The sequence below is a fragment of the Phyllobates terribilis genome, unplaced genomic scaffold (assembly GCF_046119375.1).
Source record: "Phyllobates terribilis strain yellow unplaced genomic scaffold, ASM4611937v1 Scaffold_4__5_contigs__length_816908805, whole genome shotgun sequence".
Classification (NCBI taxonomy): domain Eukaryota; kingdom Metazoa; phylum Chordata; class Amphibia; order Anura; family Dendrobatidae; genus Phyllobates; species Phyllobates terribilis.
The window spans coordinates 420399069-420411721 of NW_027362764.1; positions in this window are offsets into that span (position 1 = coordinate 420399069).

Below are 12653 nucleotides of genomic sequence, written 5' to 3' on the forward strand. Positions count from 1 at the left end.
GGTATGGCCTCAGGGCAGGCGACGTGGATGATGGGGGTAGCAGGAACCACTCAGAGACGATGCGGTGTAGTTTTGGGTCTTTACTGGTGACAAGGTAGACCCTCCCGGAGTACTGGCTAGCGATCGGGGCCTGGTCAGTCCGTGAGCTGATGGGATCTCCCCTGGCCAGGCGGAGTTGTAGGCCTCCCCAACTAATCGTACTCTTCTGGCTACCTTGCTAGAGGCGGGTAAAAGTAGCCCACGTCCCTGAGTGTACCGTGTGGTGCTCACCCGTATGGCCGGTGACTCGGGGCCTTTTGGTAGCTTCCGCTCCACGTCGCGGTGCTGGTCCCTTGCGTGTGACCGTGCCTTTGGGTTTCTTGGCCAGAGGACCTGAAATCCCCTGCCGGGCGGTTTCTGCTGCTGGGTAAGGATTAGTCCCCACAGCCTCGGACTCCGGGTCCGGTAAGAACTCTTCAATCAGGGCGAGCTCTACAGCTTCCAGCCCCTGATCTCTTTTAACACAGCTCCCACAGAGCTCCTGATCTTTCTTGTCCCTAAAGCTGCTCCACTACAGACCGGACTGTGTCTCTGTCTGTGTTCTCTGCTCTTTCTCTCCTAACCCTGCCTCAGCCCCAGCTTTATATAGGGGAAGTTCTTCCCCTCCCAGGACTGGGCAGGAGGTGTGGCATGCATAGGATGTCTGACCAGGAAACCTCCCACCTGCTCACAGACGTAATATTGCTATTACTGTGGAAACCAGACCCCTGGGGTGCCACATTCCCCCCTAGTGAAATTTAGTACTCCGGGACTAAACATATTTTTGTAAAACATAACAAGTAAAAACAATAACGTTCTGGTAGAGACAACACATAAGGTGGTCACGGCGTGTCCGCAACCGGGTGTAACTTTTAAGGAAAACAAAGGTGTCCATTTCACCAAAACAGGGAGACGTAACCAGGTAGGGGTCTGTCCTGCCCCGAGTCCTTATCAGTCTTTTAGTCCGTCCTGGGTTACGCTCCAACTATATGCACAAAGGATTCCCGGTAAATCCACCAAAGACTCCTACAAATAACTAGAAACACATAATTATACACAAGCAACAATAAACAGGTAAACATTAATAAAATAGCTTGAACATTTAGATCCTCCACCGTATGGGCAACTGGAATCTAGTGACCCTAGTGGACCTACGGAGCTGGCTGACTGGTCCTGAGCTACAGGGTATAGGAGCTGTCAAGGGTAAACTGGGCAGCCGTCTACGGACTCTTTGGCTCACTAGAGGTATGGCAGGCTCACTATAAGCAGAGGGTTGATTCTTCTGGTCTGCTTGTGTGGGGTCTTCTGCCTCCTTTACCGGCTGTTCTTCCAGCTCTACCTGTGTCTCCGTAGGCACTTGGGATGCTGGTTGGAGGAACGTGAGGACGGGTACCACAACAGCACCATTAACTTGAGTCCAAGACCGAGGGAAGTCTCCGAGCACAGTACTAACCATATCTTCCCTTTCCTCTACGGGTCGAGGGTCTTCTTGTTCCTCTTCAGGGTTCCGTAGCTGTTCGGGACACTTCTTCAGGTGATCCCGGGATACAATGGCTGTGGTTTCCCCTCCGTCTTTACTGATTGTACAGATCTTTGGGTTGTCGTGGCTTGAGGGCAGTACGGTGTACGGGTCCTTCTCCCACTGGTCGTCCAACTTGTGGAGCCGTCTTTTCCTCTTCAAGACCTGCTCTCCGGGCACCAGGGGAACAGCGGGAGCATACTGGTTGTAAGTTTTCTCTTGTCTTTCCCTAGCTTGACAGAGACTTCGCTCCACGCTCTCCTGTACTTTCCGGTACTGCTGCTGCCTCTCTGTGTCCCAGTCCGCTTCTGGTGAAGTGTCCTCGGGTGTCAGGACTCCCATCTCCAGATCAACAGGAAGCTTACCAGGTCTTGCCCTCATTAGGTAAGCCGGGGTACAGTTGGTGGAACCTACAGGGATGTGGTTGTATAGGTCCACCAGGTCGGGCAGCTTTTCAGGCCACAGACTACGTTCTTCCAGGGGCAATGTTTTCAGAAGATCTATCACCACCTGGTTCATTTTCTCACAAAGTCCATTAGTTTGCGGGTGATAGGGTGTTGTTCTTATCTTCCGGCAGCCATACAGGGTGCAGAACTCCTGGAAGACTTCCGCTTCAAAGGCAGGCCCCTGGTCCGTCAGCACCTGCTCCGGGTATCCGTGCGGACGGCAGAAGTGCTGCTGGAAGGCTCTAGCTGCTGTTTGAGCCGTTAAGTCCTTGACGGGGACGACAACCAAGAACCGGGAGTAGTGATCCACGATGGTTAACGCGTAGACGTAGCCACTTCTGCTTGGGGTCAGTTTTACATGATCCAAGGCTACCAGTTCCAACGGCTGTCTGGTGATGATGGACTGCAGGGGAGTCTTCTGGCTGGCACGGTCCCTCCTTCTTAGGTTGCATGGGCCACAGTCTCTGCACCACCTCTCAATGGTTCCTCTCATGCCTACCCAATGGAACCGCCCGCGCAGCAGGAACTCCAGCTTCTTCCATCCGAAGTGCCCAGCTCCGTCGTGGTATGCCTCCATCACCATAGCTGCGTCTCTTCTTGGCACCACTACTTGCCAGATTAGTTCATGCGTCCGGGAGTTAACCATTCTGCGGCACAACTTCCCCTTGTAAAGGAACAGTCGACTCTTCTCAGCCCACAGTTGCTTGGCTTCCTCCGGAGCGTCTGGGTCAAGGCGTGCATCTGGCCGAGTCAGCATCTCCTTTACCAGTCGGACGGCAGGGTCACTGTCTTGCGTCTCCGCCCAGTTGTAATGAGGTAATGGGTTGAACGTAGCGGATTGCTTACTCCTTACACGGTGGGAATACTGGATAGTCCCATGACGGTGGAACGCGGGGAGTTCAACTTCTTCCAGTTCCTCTGAATCTTCCCCTACGTCCGGTAGGTTCGGCATCCTGGACAGGGCGTCCGCGTTGGTATTGGAGCGTCCTGCCCGGTATTTGATTGTAAACTCATAGTTGGACAAGCGGGCCATCCATCTCTGCTCTAGGGCACCGAGTCTTGCAGTGTCCAGGTGTGTCAACGGGTTGTTATCCGTGTACACGGTGAACCGGGAAGCAGCGAGGTAGTGCTTAAAGCGTTCGGTGACTGCCCACACCACTGCCAGGAACTCTAGCTTAAATGAGCTGTAATTCTCAGGGTTTCTTTCGGTGGGTCGCAGTTTTCGGCTGGCGTAAGCAATTACCCGTTCCTTCCCCTGCTGGATCTGGGACAGTACGGCTCCTAGCCCGATGTTACTGGCGTCGGTGTAGAGGATAAAGGGCTGGCTATAATCAGGGTACGCCAGGATTTCATCCCCCGTGAGGGCCATCTTCAGCTGGCGGAAGGACTCTTCTTCCAGCTTCTCCCATCTGAAGGGTGGCTTCTGGTTCTTGGCCTTCCTGGACTGGCCTATCAGGAGGTCCTGCATAGGAGCTGCCTTTTTGGTGAAACCGGGAATGAACCTTCGGTAGTAGCCTACCAACCCGAGGAACTGCCTCACTTCCTTTACGCTTGAGGGGCTTGGCCATTCCTTAATTGCGGTGATCTTATCAGGGTCGGGAGCCACTCCGTCAGCACTCACCACGTGTCCCAGGTACTGCACCTTTGGCTTCAGGAGGTGACACTTGGAGGGTTTCACCTTTAGGCCGTAACTTGCCACAGCTTCGAACACTTCCGCCAGGTGTTTCAGGTGGTCCTCGTAGGTCTTGGAATAGACGATGACATCGTCCAGGTATAACAGGACCATCTCAAAGTTTCGGTGTCCCAGACAGCATTCCATCAATCGCTGGAAGGTTCCTGGTGCGTTGCAGAGTCCGAACGGCATGCAGGTAAACTCGCTAAGTCCCATCGGGGTGGTGAATGCGGTCTTCTCCCGGTCCGCCTCTGCTACAGGAACCTGCCAGTACCCGCTAGTGAGATCCAAAGTGGAGAAGAAGTTAGCAGATTTTAAAGCAGCCAAAGACTCCTCTATCCTTGGTAAGGGGTACGCATCTTTGTGTGTGATACGGTTGATTTTCCGGTAATCTACACACATTCTCATGGTGTTGTCTTTCTTTTTAACCAAGACTAGTGGAGCTGCCCAGGGGCTACAGCTATCCCTGATTACCCCAGCCTCCTTCATGTCTCTAAGCATCCCCTTGGCGTGTTGGTAGTGTGCAGGGGGTACGGGTCGGTATCTCTCCTTTATGGGAGGATGGTCTCCCGTGGGGATATGGTGTTCTACCCCCTTTACTCGCCCGAAGTCTAACGGGTGTTTACTAAACACTCTCTCGTACTCTTGAACCACCCGATAGACTCCCTGTTTCTGGTGTGAGGGAGTGGAGTCAGTACCCAGATGTAGTTGCTGACACCAGTCCTCCATTGGTTTCTTAGAGCCGTTACCTTCCTCTGGTTGAGATGGAGGCAAGGGTTCCACGGCCTGTACAGAATTCTGATTGATGGTGTATAATTTGGCTAGCGTAGCATACCGGGGCAGGTATACTTCCCTTTTCCCGATATTTATTATACGAACGGGCACCCTCCCATGGCGTACATCAACTACCCCCCGTGCTGTCAAAATGGTGGGCCTACTGTCTGAGTAGACTGGTTCTACCATGGCCTGGTAATCTCTACCTCTCAGACCAATAGCTGACCGGCACCAAATCATCATTTCACTTTTCGGGGGCATGGCAATAGGGAAAGGGTCACACATTCTTACGCTACCAATCTCACCACCGGAGAGTTCCACCTGTTGCCGTCGCATCAGTGCCCGGATCTCTTTCTGGAGCACTCGCTGCTGGCCGGAGCTGGCGTTCTTGGCAACCTGCTGTAAAATGAAAATCACCTCTGCAAGACAATTTTCAATCACATTAGTTCCTAGAGTTATCTTTGGGTGACTCTCGCGCTTGTCAATGTCTACAATGATCAGTCCCTGTGCTGCCAGTTCGACTCTACCGATTTTAATGGTCATTTCTTTAAATCCGATCTGTGGCACGGGCTGACCATTACTGGCGATGATACTCAAGTCGTCGTCTGGATAGCGGGTTATATCCGAGTCATTCCAGTACTGCTTGAAGAGCACGTACGGGATGGTGGTGACCTGTGACCCGGTGTCAAGTAGGGCACTCATAGGAATGCCATCCAGTACCACAGGCAAGACTGGACGTCCTCCCACGTATTTGTCACGCCAGTTCGATGGGCCTGGTGATCTTATTCCTGGGGGTTGGCCCTCTACCCCAGGTTGTGCCAGTTTAAAGGACAGTACCTTGCCATATGTCCGGGTTGATTGCAGCGGCGGCAGATGGGTTGTCCGTCCTCGTTGTATCGGTCGCTGGGTCTTCCTCTGGCCGGTGGGGTCCTCCTTGGTCGACGCCACGGGATGTCCTCCGGTCCAGATGCCAGCTGGATCTTCCCTGGAGCAGCAACCTGTAAAGACTGCACAGTTCGGGTTAGCGCAGCTACGCTTTTAGCTAGCTCTTGGACCTGATGGTGCAGGTCTGGAGCCGGGTCATTGTTCAAAGCCTGCGCATCAGCTCCCACAGGCCCTGCAGACAAGGGCGCCGCCTCCTGGTGGTAAGCGGTAGTAGGGCGCTTGTGGGTCACAACGCCACCCGGTGCCGGTTCTCGGAGCACCCGGATGGCTCTGTCCTTGAACTGTGCAAAGTCCAGACGAGGATCCTGTAAGGCCATTGCCCGCAACTGGGTTCGGTGGGCATTGCAATATAGTCCCTCTATAAATTGTTCGGTCAACAGCCTGTCCTCGTTTCCCACGCTGTCAGGGTTGGTCTGCTTAATAGCTCTCAGGGCCTCTTGTAGGTTTAGTGCATAGTCCCTTATATTCTCATGTGCTCGCTGTTTGCACCCGTAGAATCTAAGCTTAATCTCGGCTGAGGTGCGGGTATCAAAGGTGTCCTTCAGCCGGGTTAATATCCCTGCAACAGTCCTCCTCCCAGGTGGCCAGGACTTTACCTCCCTTTGGGCTGCCCCGGTTAGTTGGGCCACCAGGATGCTCACTTTTTGCTCTTCTGTGAGGGGGTACACCTGGAAGAGGCTATCCAGCTTTTCTTTAAAGTCATTCAGGGTATGTGACTCCCCTGAGTACTGGAGTAGCCAGGCTGCTCCCGGGATATAGGGCATGGTGAAAGGCATGACTGCAGCAGCGGTGGCGCTGGCGGGGGTTGAGGCAGTGAAGCTCTCCTCCGTATCCGACATCTTTCTCCCCCCCTAGTCGACCGTGGCCTACCTTGCGATGATCCTCTTCCGTAGGCCGCGGCTCCGCAGTGGATCGTCAGGGTCGAGGACCTTCCATCGCGCTCCTGTGACGTCGGCGTCTGCTGGGCTCCTTCCAGGACCTTCCGCAACGTCCGGACGTGAGGCGGGGCTTCAGTTCTCGCGCGCTTTCGGAGTCCACGCCCCTCTTCTTCCCGCGCGGCGTCTTCAAGATGGCGTCCAACGGCGGGAAAACTCCACGGAAGGCGGGAAGAAGGCAGAAGATGGCGCCGGATGGCGGGAAAACTTCGCGGATGGCGGGAAGAAGGTAGAAGATGGCGCCGGATGGCGGGAAACCTCCACAGATGGCGGGAATCTTCACCACTGGTAAGTTTGAACAGTCTTTTTCAGGCACGCAGCACCCGGTGGTTGCGGGCACGAAATCCTGCCGACTACGCCAAAGTTGACGCGCCCCTGGGCCTACTTGGTGTAGCGTTGCGCACGCGGGGACTACCCGGAGCCGGGCCTGTTGGGGGTAGTAGTCTCGTGGCGGTGACCCGGTCCGTGCCCAGGGAGTCAAACTGTGTGGCTGAGTATTAGCAGTAGATGTTGGACGACTACGCCACCCGTTGAATGCAGCTATGGAGCTGCCGCTGCAGGGCAGACCGCTGAGGCCGGTGGAAGGATTGTGCAGCGTGGATGGTATAACCCCCAACGGGAGGGGTATGGCCTCAGGGCAGCCGACGTGGATGATGGGGGTAGCAGGAACCACTCAGAGACGATGCGGTGTAGTTTTGGGTCTTTACTGGTGACAAGGTAGACCCTCCCGGAGTACTGGCTAGCGATCGGGGCCTGGTCAGTCCGTGAGCTGATGGGATCTCCCCTGGCCAGGCGGAGTTGTAGGCCTCCCCAACTAATCGTACTCTTCTGGCTACCTTGCTAGAGGCGGGTAAAAGTAGCCCACGTCCCTGAGTGTACCGTGTGGTGCTCACCCGTATGGCCGGTGACTCGGGGCCTTTTGGTAGCTTCCGCTCCACGTCGCGGTGCTGGTCCCTTGCGTGTGACCGTGCCTTCGGGTTTCTTGGCCAGAGGACCTGAAATCCCCTGCTGGGCGGTTTCTGCTGCTGGGTAAGGATTAGTCCCCACAGCCTCGGACTCCGGGTCCGGTAAGAACTCTTCAATCAGGGCGAGCTCTACAGCTTCCAGCCCCTGATCTCTTTTAACACAGCTCCCACAGAGCTCCTGATCTTTCTTGTCCCTAAAGCTGCTCCACTACAGACCGGACTGTGTCTCTGTCTGTGTTCTCTGCTCTTTCTCTCCTAACCCTGCCTCAGCCCCAGCTTTATATAGGGGAAGTTCTTCCCCTCCCAGGACTGGGCAGGAGGTGTGGCATGCATAGGATGTCTGACCAGGAAACCTCCCACCTGCTCACAGACGTAATATTGCTATTACTGTGGAAACCAGACCCCTGGGGTGCCACATATAAAACTCTCCGCACATCACCAATGGGTGTAATTTGACTCGCCCCCTGGGCCGTGGGGCACTCGGATCCGGGCGGTAGGGAAACGATGGGAGTAGTAGTGGCAACCCGGTTCCGTGGCTCAGGGTGGTCAGACCAATGGTAGTCTGCTATGCTCTATTGATAATGTCCGACTACGCCACCCGTGGATTTGCGGTCATTAGGTACCGCCGCTGCAAGGCAGACCACTGGGGCTGATGAGGTGTGCAGCTGGGATGGTGTGACTCCCCACGGAAAGAGTGCGGCCCCAGGGCAGTGTAGTGGACGGTGGGAGTGATGGTGGTGAGAGTCCCAGTACCGGTAGTGCTGGAGGCGCGAAGGAGCACACAGACAATAGGTTGCAGTCCAGGGTCTTTACTGAAACAGGTAAACTGACCCATAAACAGTCCCAGCTAGGAGGGGACCTGGATGTCTGAGAGCAACGGGGAAATTGGCCCTGGTCAGGGTGAGGGTGTAGGCCTACCGTGCTTTCTGCGCTCCTTCTGGCTATCTCCTCGTTATAGGGTAACAGCCCATGTTTCTGAGCTTTCCGTGTATTCTCGCCTGTATGGCCTGCGACGTGGGTTCCTTTCTGCTCCCAGCCTTGTACGGCTTTACTGGTCCCTTCGGTTGTGGCAGGGCCTCCAGGCTTCTTAGGCCAAGGAATATACAGTCCCTTGCGGACTGGTTATCTGCTGGAGAATGTGGAATCCTTCCAGCCTCAGACACCAAAGTCTGGTAAATTAAGTCCTTTCTCTGCCAAGACAGGCTCTCTTCGCCTCTTGTCTCTGGCTTGTGGCTCTCCTCCTGCCACACTTCCTCTTAGGTGCAGTGCAACTGTCTGTCCCTGCTCTGGCTCTGGGACAAGTCTCAGTGCTGAGACAGGCCATCAAGTTCTCCCTAACCCTGCCCCCAGCACCAGCTTTTATAGGGGCAGCCTGCTCCCCCTACTGGCCTGAGACAGGAGGTACTGCATGCTAATGTTCCCCTGACTAGAGAACCTCCCCCTTGCTCTCAGACACAGCTTTATTACATTTTGTGGCATCCAGGCCAGGGTGTCACGGGTGTGTCGCCACGAAGATCGTCGCGACTACACAGCCTGACTTCTCGCAGCTGAGTTTTTGGTGCTTTGTGTTTTGGTAGTGAGGGAGTTAATTCTCTCCCTCTGTGCTTGAGGAGGCTCTGCCTCGCCCAGCTGCAGTTTATGCTGCTGGATTGGGATTCCTTCAAATACCTGCTGGTCTGATAGGGAAGTTGTCGGTGAAAGCATTTCTTGCAGACCTACAGAGCGGATCGTTGTTTGGTGGAATTCGGAGCGAAGAGTATACGGTGTGGTTTCTTCCCTTCCTCCCTTTATCATTTATCTCCTAACCTGTTGTTGTTCCCTCTGTAATTGTGGTGTGAGTTTTTTGTATGCAAGGTGGTTTTTGGTTTTCCCCTTGTACTGTCTCATTTGTTTAGTACTGTGTTTGGGCATTTTCTATCCTGTTCCCCATTGTTGTGATCGGGGTCCTTCTCAGGACTAGATTACAGAGGTTCAGGGATATTCAGGAGTTTAGGGTTGCGCTGGCGGCCTGGACCTCTGTACCATTAACAGTACCTCCAGGTTGAGGGATTAGTCAGGGCCCCTGTTTAGGGTCAGCTCAGGCCCCTGACCTCCTGTACGTTGAGACAGCGTGACACAGGGTGACACAAATTCACCAATGATCTTGTAATTCAAAATATGTTTAGTCTTCATGGGGTTCCAGACGAAGTCGTCTCTGATCGTGGAACACAATTTACATCGAGATTCTGGAAGAATTTTTGTGCAGCATTGGAAATTTATGTCAATTTATCTACTGCATTCCATCGCCACTATCAGTATTTGGTCAGTATTTTTCTCAGGAGTGGGAGACAAATGCAGAATTGGTGCACTTGTTTCTATTATACCTTTTCTCTGATTGTTCCTCATCTGGTTTTGGCTCCCACTCCTGAGAAAAAATACTGACCAAATACTGATAGTGAGACCGTAGCCTAATGGTCAGACTGAATGCACAAGCCAAACCCTCGAGCAATATCTCAGATGCTACAATATGCAGGATGACTGGGTTGATTTGCTTCCTATGGCAGAATTTTCATACAATTCTCAAAATGCTTCGACCAAACAAACACCATTCTTTACAAATTCCGAGTACCATCCAAGTATCTTTCCTAATTTTCCAAGAGAAACGCCTATCCCTGCTGTCACCGACAGAATACAATCCCTGCAACAGAATCTGGAAATACTAAAAGACACTTTAAGAATTTCCCAGGAGAAATATAAGGAAGCAGCAGATAAATCTCGCAGATCTTCTACTAGCTTCCAAGTGGGTGATGAAGTATGGCTTTCCACCAAGAATTTGAAACTCCATATACCCTCACCAAAACTGGGTCAAAAATTCATTGGTCCTTTTAAAATAATTGGATAAGTTAGCTCAGTAGCTTTTTGCCTTCAACTTCCCAGAACAATGAAGATACATCCAGTGTTCCATGTCTCCTTACTAAAGCCATTTGTTTTAAATCCTTTTAGAGGTCGTCTACCTCCTCCTGATCCTATTGAAGTAGATGGGCAAGAACATTACAGAGTTACACAGGATTCCAGAATATTCAGAAACAAGTTGCAGTACTTAATAAAGTGACAAGGGTACGGCCCTGAAGATAACTCCTGGGAACCTGTAGAAAATATCAATGCTCCTCGACTGCTTAACCCCTTAAGCCCCGAGGGTGGTTTGCACGTTAATGACCAGGCCAATTTATACAATTCTGACCACTGTCACTTTATGAGGTAATTACTCTGGAATGCTTCAACGGATCCCCCTGATTCTGAGATTGTTTTTTTCGTGACATATTGTACTTCATGATTGTGGTAAAATTTCTTCGATATCACTTGCGTTTATTTGTGAAAAAAAATGGAAATTTGGCAAAAATTTTGAAAATTTTGCAATTTTCAAAATTTGAATTTTTATGCCCTTAAATCAGAGAGATATTTCACACAAAAGAGTTAATAAATAACATTTCCCACATGTCTACTTTACATCAGCACAATTTTGGAACCAAATTTTTTTTTGTTATGGAGCTATAAGGGTTAAAAGTTGACAAGTGATTTCTCATTTTTCCAACAAAATTTACAAAACCATTTTTTTAGGGACCACATCACATTTGAAGTCACTTTGAGAGGTCTTTATGACATAAAATACCCAAAAGTGACACCATTCTAAAAACTGCACCCCTCAAGGTGCTCAAAACCACATTCAAGAACTTTATTAACCCTTCAGGTGCTTCACAGGAATTTTTTGAATGTGGAAGAAAAAAATGAACATTTAACTTTTTTCACAAAAATGTTACTTTAGACCCAATTTTTTTTTTTTCACAGGGGTAACAAGAAAAAATGGACCCCAAAATTTGTTGTGCAATTTCCCCTGGGCACGCAGATACCCAATATTTGGGGAAAAAACACTGTTTGGGCGCACGGCAGGGCTCGGAAGGGAAGGAGCGCCATTTGACTTTTTGATTGTAAAATTTGCTTGAATAATTAGCGGACGCCATGTTGTGTTTGGAGAGCCCCTGTGTGCCCAAACATTGGAGCTCCCCCACAAGTTACCCCATTTTGGAAACTAGACCCCCCAAGGCACCTATCTAGATGCATAGTGAGCACTTGGAACCCCCAGGTGCTTCACAAATTGATTCATAAAAATGAAAAAGTGAAAAAAAAAACACTTTTTCATTTTTTTGAATCAATTTGTGAAGCACCTGGGGGTTCCAAGTGATCATTATGCATCTAGATAGGAGCCTTGGGGGGTCTAGTTTCCAAAATGGGGTCACTTGTGGGGGAGCTCCAATGTTTGGGCACACAGTGGCTCTCCAAACGCAACATGGCGTCCGCTAACAATTTGAGACGATTTTCCATTCAATTTGTTAGCGGACACCATGTCGCGTTTGGAGAGCCCGTGATGTGACTAAACAGTGGAGCACCCCCACAATTGATCCCATTTTGGAAACTATACCCCCCAAGGATTTTATTAAGGTGTATAGTGAACATTTTGAACCCAGAGGTACGACACAGAATTTGTTTACATTAGGTCATCATATTGAATAAGTTGTCATTGGTCTTAAGCGCAAGTGCTCGCTACTTGAGTTTGCATCGGGTACTCAGGTATGCACCATGTACAGCGTGTGCTCGAGTGACATGCTCGAGTCCCTGCTCCGCATGTTTCATGGTTATTAGACACCCAAAAAAAAACATGCGGGGATCGCTCGTGCATGGCAGGCAATCCCCGTAAAGTTTTTTTGGCCACGAAGCATATGGGGCAGAGACTCGAGCATGTCACTCAAATACCCACGATACTCAATGCATACCAGAGCACCAGATGCAAACTCAAGTAGCGAGCACTTGCGCTCAACACTTGTCGCCATATCGTCATCTTTTTTTCTTACTTTTGAAAAAAATCCCTAACCCTAGCACAACCCTAGCCCCAAACCCAGCCCTAACCCTAGCCCAATCCTAACCCAAGAGTTTATTTTTGACGCCGTTCCTTGTGCGGTATAAGTGATTAGACGACTTTATTCTTCGGGTCGGTATGATTACAGCAATACCAGAATCATATGATGCTTTTATGACTGACAGCTGTCACACACTAAAAGACGCATTTTTTGTAAAATCTAGTTTTTGCATCGCCATATTTTGAGAGCTATAATTTTTCCAGATTTTGGCAGACAGTCATGTGACGGCTCGTTTTTTGCGGGATGACTTGACGTTGTTATTGGTGCCATTTTCAGGCTCGTGACATTTTTTGATCGCTTTCTATTCCGATTTTTGGGAGGCAGAATAAACAAAAACCAACAATTCAGGAATTGTTTTTTTGGGTTTTTTTTATTCTGTTCCGCGTGTGGTAAAATTGATAAGGCAGCTTTATTCTTTGGGTCAGTA